The following is an 8353-nucleotide window of genomic DNA, read 5'->3' as shown; positions in this document are numbered from 1 at the left end:
CTGTATTTCTCCTGTAAAGCTTACAGTGTCTTTGCTGCCTCTTTCATCTGAGAGAATTAGTGTGGGAGTTTTCATTATATGTTTCATGATATACAACAGGAACGATCTATGAAAATAGCAGTGTCATATACTCCATTGCAAGTCTAACATATTTACACAGAATCGGGTTAAATAATTTTGTATCATTCGCTGAAGTTTCGGATTGTTTGAACTGGCTTTTATAAATAAAGTCACGATTTTGTACAGTGGAATCCCGTTTGAGGATCGATAGTAAATCGGGAATGCTGACAATCACCACTGCACTTAATGTATTTAACAAAGGCTGAATATCTGAACGCATTATGAAAATGGGCGAAATTGTCCATCCAAGAGCACATGTGCCAAAAACCATCTTACAAAAGGCCTCAGCTATCATTTGGCGTTTAGGAGCGTTTTTGTAGGACCCAGGTACCCACAGGACTACCCGGACCCGTGGTTAGTCACGTGATGTATTGTTCAATGACAAAACGTATCTAGAACTCTAAGGTTACACTACAAGTCACTAATGTTCGCATTTCTTTCTGACTATACACCCATTCCTTCTGATTTTTCATATGGTTGAATAAAGATAAACATATATAACGACCTAAAGCTTGAACCACAAGGCAATCCATTGCCCAAACCGACTGGCCCAGTAGTCCAAAGCGTCGCGATTCGCTGTGCAGAGTTGCGTCCCTTATGCACGCGAGAAACATATGATTGTGGGTTCGAATCCCGCTTCGTCCCAATGGTGATTCTAGGTTTGTAAGCACCATACCCGAGCTCGTGGGTTTCACCGAAGTGGTAAACTTAATCATTTCAGGCTTTCCTCTCACATTAAGGTGACACGCCGCGATATAACTGGAACACTGTTAAAAGCGGCGTTAAACCCAACTCACTCACTCACTCGACGTCCTGTCCTAAAACAGGGAACTGATAAGCTATTCACTCCCTTCTTTCGTAGGGTGTCGAGTTGACACAAATGAATTAACGTTGAGCCATGCACATCAGGAACAACGTTATGTATGAATTTTACTTCAGCTTTCCATAAACTGAGACGTTAGACATCCTTACAATAGCAACATTATGGATTTGCCACAAGGCCGTAGTGTCTATGAGAAAAAAATCCATGATTTAGGTCCCTTGCTACCCTGAAGGTTTTACAAAAGTCTTTACAGGTTGCAATAAATGTTCCTTTACAACAGTTGCAGTAGCAACAGGTGTCAAATATGCTGAATGCATAACCGCATTAAAAGTTCATAAAAGAGGTAGAGGTGGGGGAATCTTATGGTAAAATGTATCCGCGGAATGCTGAAGCCGCATTGTCAGAGGAATTTCATATACATGCTTGTTTTCGTACCTAATATTCCTGATCAAGAAAAACAGAAGTGAAAATGAACATGAAAACAAGATGGAAGTCGCATAAAGGAGTTCGACAGTCGTACACTCTTCAAAAAAAAGAAACGCATTGTTAAAAAATAAGGATATTTATTAAGCGGATGTAAAAGTATCTACATTCAAATTAAGTTAGACACAGTGATCGACAAAAGCATTGTCGTCATTGTCAGCATTAACTCAGTAATTGTACATGTGCAGCCACAAGGGGGCGTCATGGTCAGTACCTGGTCACACCACCTCTTGCAGCCGTCACTCCTCGACCCCTCCTTGGCACAGATTGCACAAGTCGTCGGATTTTTTCGTGGGGAATTCTTCGGCGTCGATCAAGCTCGTCCCACAAATGTTCAATCTGGTTGAGATTAGGCGATTTGGACGGCCATGGAAGGACATTGATGTTCTCATTAACAAGGAAATAAACTGTTGCACGTGCTGTGTGGGGCCGAGCGTTGTCATGTTGGAACAGCTCCCTCTGCCGGTCCAAAGTTGGGAGGAGTTGAGGACGCAGAATTTGGTCTATGTATCGGTTTGCTGTAAGATTGACCTGGACAACCACTAACTGTGATCTACCCGTGTAGGATAAGATCCCCACACCATGACACTCCCTCCACTAAATCGGTCCACCTGTCGAACGCAGTTCGGCGCAAAACGTTCATGTCGACGTCGGTATACACGTTGTCTTTCATCCCGTCGTTGAAGAAGAAATCTTGACTCATCGCTGAACCAAACGCGTTCCTGAGATCCCATGCCTGTACTCTGTTGCAACACCGGACACGTCGTTGACGGTGTAGACGTCGCAAGACATGTCCAACTTTTGGTCGTCTCGCTCGAATTCCCACTTCCCTCAAACGATTTCTGATGGTTTGGTCGGAAATTCTTCGCATACCAGGCACTTGTCCTGCAGAGTCCGTTGCTGTAGCAAATCGATTCCGAAGGTGATGCAACCGGATGTACCGATCCTGAGCAGGGGTGGTCACTCTTGGTCTTTCACTTCTGGGATGATCTTGAGTCGAATAAGTGCGGGTATATCGATCCCATAGTCGACATATGGTGCTTTGGTGAACGTTGAAGTGTCTTGCAGCGGCAGACTGGGACTCCCCTGCTTCCAAACGTCCAATGGCGATATTTCGGTCAGCTGCAGTTAATCTTGGCATTTTTCTATCTCCGATCACGAACGAGAAAATTCGTAATAAACTGATGAATTTTGTACGGTCTTTTATAGCCAGTGTCTCTACTCTTGTTTCCAACACTTTGCACGTGCATTGTGCTGAAAACTTTTTCTGAAAGCAATTTCTGTGCATCCTTTGCATTTTTGCTGATAAACGTTTACAAAAAACATTTTGAGATGTGTTTGTGCGCAATACACAACAAACATGACATGATTAACTGGAATCAAACATAATTGTCTTCATGACGATTGCTGGCAAAAAAATCTAATTTGAATTCTCAAAACACCTATGCGTTTCTTTTTGTGAAGAGTGTACATATGGGTAAGTGAATGAACCTTGAGATTGCTTCACCTGAATATTTCCATAGAAAACACATATCATTATGGCCTTCGCGGAAACACTACCCAAACGAAAGCATAAATGTAACAGCCTGAAAATATTTTGTATAACAAACTGTGATATAATATGTGTTGAAATTCGAAACAGGAATGACCACAGACTTGTGAAATAATATAACACAGAACATAACTTCGGATAAATCAGTGTCATCTTGAGTCCGACAATTGAAAGTTAAATAACACAAGTACTGCAAATTATTACATCAGTGTCACCATGGTTCGTGTTTAACCGGGCGGTCGGGTAGCCTAGTGGTTAAAGCGTTAGCTCGTCACGCCGAAGACTGAGGTTCGATTCCCGACATGGGTACAATGTGTGAAGCCCATTTCTGGTGTCCTCCGCCGTGATATTGCTGGAATATTTCTAAAAACGGCGTAAAACCATACTCACTCTCTCACTCATTCGTGTTTAACCATGTCACGGTCTAGTGCCGCTCTGTTCCCGGCACCTCTCGGTAAAGCCCGGAGGTCGTTACTGTACAGTGTGAAATCATTTTGTGTTAGAGAATTAATGGCCCGACTATATCATTCTCTTGTGATCTAATGACACTCTCAAGCCATGTGTTGACTGGATGTATGTTATCCATCATATTTTCTCTACCATATTATTGTATTGAAAATGTTTTTGTATTTATGATTTGCAAACATTAGGGAAATTTATATCTACATTCAGAAATTTCTCTTGTGTTTATGGTCATTTTTGCCTCATCAATAATTGTACATAGCTTGTTGTGAATCCGTAATGATGCCACTGGGTAGCTTATGTTCGGCGCTTTATTTTGGTACTTACATCTTCAATGTAGATATAGTAGTTAGTTTGCTTTTCGTGTTTTCCCCGTATTTAGAAACACATGGTAGCTCGGCGCCTCCGTCAGTTGTATTCCCCAGCGGTCCATGAGAGGATGTTCTCTCCGACGTCCGCGGGCAGTGTATATATAAACTTCGTAAGATCTCGTATGGTCACCCTCCCAATAATATCTCTAAATGGCCAAAATTATCAATTTAAAAAAAAGCCAAATTCCTAGGGCTAATCTTCGACCAGCACCTCACCTGGGAAGTTCATGTCAAAGACATAGTAGGTGCACTAAGGACCTTGACCTCATGAGAGCAATAAGCGGCTCGACTAGGAGAGCAAATAAAAAAAACTCTCAGGTATCTGCCAAACGCTAATAAGGTCAAAACCTGATTATAGATCGCAGGTGTTCCACAATCTTTCCACAAATTTAAATCAGACACTAACCTCAATACAACACCAAGCTCTCAAAACAGCACTCGGTACTACTGAGGGCAATCCCCTTGAGGCCCTTCTAGCACTAACGGGAGAGCTCCCCCTCCAGCTCCGAAGGCACCAACTCTCACTAAATTACTGGACAAGCGCCGTCCACAATAAACTAATGCAACAACTACTAAATAATACCAAAAAACAAAAAAAACATATCAAGAAACTCATCCAAGTAAGCAAAGGCCGAAAACAAAGTTTTAGCTAAATTCTTAATAAAATAAACGAACTAGGGCATAGCTACATCAAAACGGAAAAGCCCCAATCGCTACACTTTACATCACAACTACCAACTCCAACCATAAATACAAAACTAAACTACTACACTGGCAAAGATGGGCTTCCAGCTTTAAACCAGGTAAAATGGTTAAGAGCAGACCACTTTGTTAGTCTGTTACAAACAGAATAAGTCATTTTTATGAGCTCATGTCTCTACTAGACCTAAAATATTATATTTGAAGATAAAGTCACAAAATGAAAGTATACACAATTTTTATTTTAATCCTTCAATGTTCCAACAGACTCCAGTAATCCCTGAATATTCATCACGCTGGCCATGGCCGGAATGCTACACTACTGGTGGAGTTTCTCCTGGGTCATGAATATTTTCACTGGAGGGTGGTCTGGATTTGAACCGTCTAACTAGAGTCAATTTGAGAGTACTTGGAATGGCTTCGTCGAGTTTATATAGTTCGTTGTCTATCTGCAGCTTGGTGTATCTCATCACAGAGAAACACCCATAGTGTCTGGCCTTGTCCATGAAAGGTTTTAATTTTCGCCGAGTATTCCTCTCGTCGTCTGTAAAGTCATGTGACACACTGATCTTTTTGCTTTTCAGATTTTTGGCCCCCATCATTACTTTTTATTTTTATTATTGTGGTTAGGTTGGACAAATGTGACGAGCACTGGTTTGGGACTGGATGCCTTGCATGGTAGCCTTCGTACATTAAGGACTGCAAAATCTTCATATTTATTGTTCATAGTTAAAGTCATCACCTTGGTTACGGCATCGAGGGTATCTTCATACGATTCAGCTGACTGTCCTTCCACGTTATAGAAAATCACATTGTTTCTTTTGGCCTGGCTTTCCATAGAGTTAATTTTGCGGGGGAGATGTTACACCTCATCTCTCACTTCTGCATTTTCGCTGACGATTTATTTCGAATTTCCACCAAAACAACTCGACTGCTAGTGTCAACCATGCAGTCCAGTGTATCTTGTTTACCTCTGGTGTTCCGGGGCCCGGGTTACTCTCAACATCCTTACACAACTGTATCAATAGCGCAACACTGACAAGTACGCCGCTCTCATGAACCCACCTGTCCCGTTCGGCACGTGCAGCATGGATATCACTCACTTCACTCTACCATATTTGTGCAGCAAAGAACAACAAACAATGGAATATGATAACATGATTTATTTACATGGGGGGGGTGGCTACCTCGGTTGCTGATACCAGTGGGTCATAAACCCGCGTGATAGCTCATAGGGAAAGACTACCCCGAGGACCGTGAATCTGGGTTGATAGCTTGTTAGTGGGTCGTCAAACCGAATATTGTTGTGGGTTAATGGGTTAATTTTGGGTCGTCAACCCCGGGTGTTAGGTAAAGGATTGGGTCACAGTATTAGTAAAGATGTACCCTTGGAGATCGTGAACCCAGGATGTTAGGATAGGGATAGGATCCCAGTATTAGTAAAGATGTACCCTTAGATGTCGTGAACACCGGGTGTTATGTTAGGGATAGTATACCAGTATTAGTGAAGATGTACCCTTGGAGGTCTTGAACCCCGGGTGTTAGGTTAGGGATAGGATCCCAGTATTAATAAAGATGTACCCTTGGAGGTTGTGAACCCCGGGTGTTAGGTTAGGGATAGGATACCAGTATTAGTAAAGATGTACCCTTGGAGGTCGTGAACCCCGGGTGTTAGGTTAGGGATAGGATCCCAGTATTAGTTAAGATGTACCCTTGGAGGTCTTGAACCCCGGGTGTTAGGTTAGGGATAGGATCCCAGTATTAGTAAAGATGTACCCTTGGAGGTCGTGAACATCGGGTGTTAGGTTAGGGATAGAATCACAGTATTAGTGAAGATGTAACCTTGGAGGTCTTGAACACCGGGTGTTAGGTTAGGGATAGGATCCCAGTATTAGTAAAGATATAACCTTGGAGGTTGTGAACCCCGGGTGTTAGGTTAGGGATAGGATACCAGTATTAGTAAAGATGTACCCTTGGATGTCGTGAATCCCGGGTGTTAGGTTAGGGATAGGATCACAGTATTAGTAAAGATGTACCCTTGGAGGTCGTGAACCCAGGATGTTAGGATAGGGATAGGATCCCAGTATTAGTAAAGATGTACCCTTAGATGTCGTGAACACCGGGTGTTATGTTAGGGATAGAATCACAGTATGAGTGAAGATGTAACCTTGGATGTCGTGAACACCGGGTGTTAGGATAGGGATAGGATCCCAGTATTAGTAAAGATATAACCTTGGAGGTTGTGAACCCCGGGTGTTAGGTTAGGGATAGGATACCAGTATTAGTAAAGATGTACCCTTGGATGTCGTGAACCCCGGGTGTTAGGTTAGGGATAGGATCCCAGTATTAGTAAAGATGTAACCTTGGAGGTCGTGAACACCGGGTGTTAGGTAAGGGATTGGATCACAGTATTAGTAAAGATGAACCCTTGGATGTCGTGACCACTGGGTGTTAGGTTAGGGAGAGGTATATGGTATGAGTTCGGAGCTACAGACGCCCGCCTAATGGAGAAACCAAGGCAGCCTCACAAGGTGGTAGAAAGGGGATGGATGGTAGGAGAAGCATAAACAAGATGGCTTTGAGAGAAATGAGAACAAGAGGATGGTGAGTGACGGGTAAATAGGCTTTAGTGAGTGACGTCAGAAGACAAAGTATTGGATTGTGGGATAGGTAAAGTGTAACTTGATCTATAGTAGACAAATGGAGTATGACATCTACACATCAAACAAACACACCCATCCAAAACATCCTCCACACGCCTCAACCACACACCAACAAATCTACCCATCAAACAAACACATCCTTCCAAAACATCCTATACACGCCTCAACCCACACACCAACACATCAAAGAAACACACATCCTTCCAAAAAAATCCAACACACGCCTCAACCCACACAATAACACATCTACACATAACACAAACACTCACCCATCCAAAACAACCCTGCACGCCTCAACCCACACATCAACACATCTACACATCAAACAAACACACATCCTTCCGTACCTCCAACACACGCCTCAACTCACACACCAACACATCTACACATCAAACCAACACACATCCTTCCGTACCTCCAACACACGCCTCAACCCACACAATAACACATCTACACAACAAACAAACACACATCCTTCCAAAACATCCAACACACGCCTCAACCCACACCAACACATCTATACATCAAACACGCACCCATCCATTACACCCTCCACACGCCTCAACCCACACAATAACATATCTACACATCAAACAAACACAACCATGCAAAACATCCTCCACACGCCTCAACCCACACAATAACACATCTACACAACAAACAAACACACATCCTTCCAAAACATCCAACACACGCCTCAACCCACACCAACACATCTACACATCAAACACGCACCCATCCATTACACCCTCCACACGCCTCAACCCACACAATAACACATCTACACATCAAACAAACACACATCCTTCCAAAACATCCGTCGCACGCCTCAACCCACACAACAACACATCTACACAACAAACAAACACACATCCTTCCAAAACATCCAACACACGCCTCAACCCACACCAACACATCTACACATCAAACACGCACCCATCCATTACACCCTCCACACGCCTCAACCCACACAATAACACATCTACACATCAAACAAACACACATCCTTCCAAAACATCCGTCGCACGCCTCAACCCACACAACAACACATCTACACAACAAACAAACACACATCCTTCCAAAACATCCAACACACGCCTCAACCCACACCAACACATCTACACATCAAACACGCACCCATCCATTACACCCTCCACACGCCTCAACCCACACAATAACA

This window comes from Haliotis rufescens, unplaced genomic scaffold, assembly GCF_023055435.1.
Source record: "Haliotis rufescens isolate VD_foot unplaced genomic scaffold, xgHalRufe1.0.p SCAF_3, whole genome shotgun sequence".
NCBI lineage: Eukaryota > Metazoa > Mollusca > Gastropoda > Lepetellida > Haliotidae > Haliotis > Haliotis rufescens.
The sequence above is the reverse complement of the archived record's forward strand: the minus strand, read 5'-3'. Positions refer to the sequence as shown.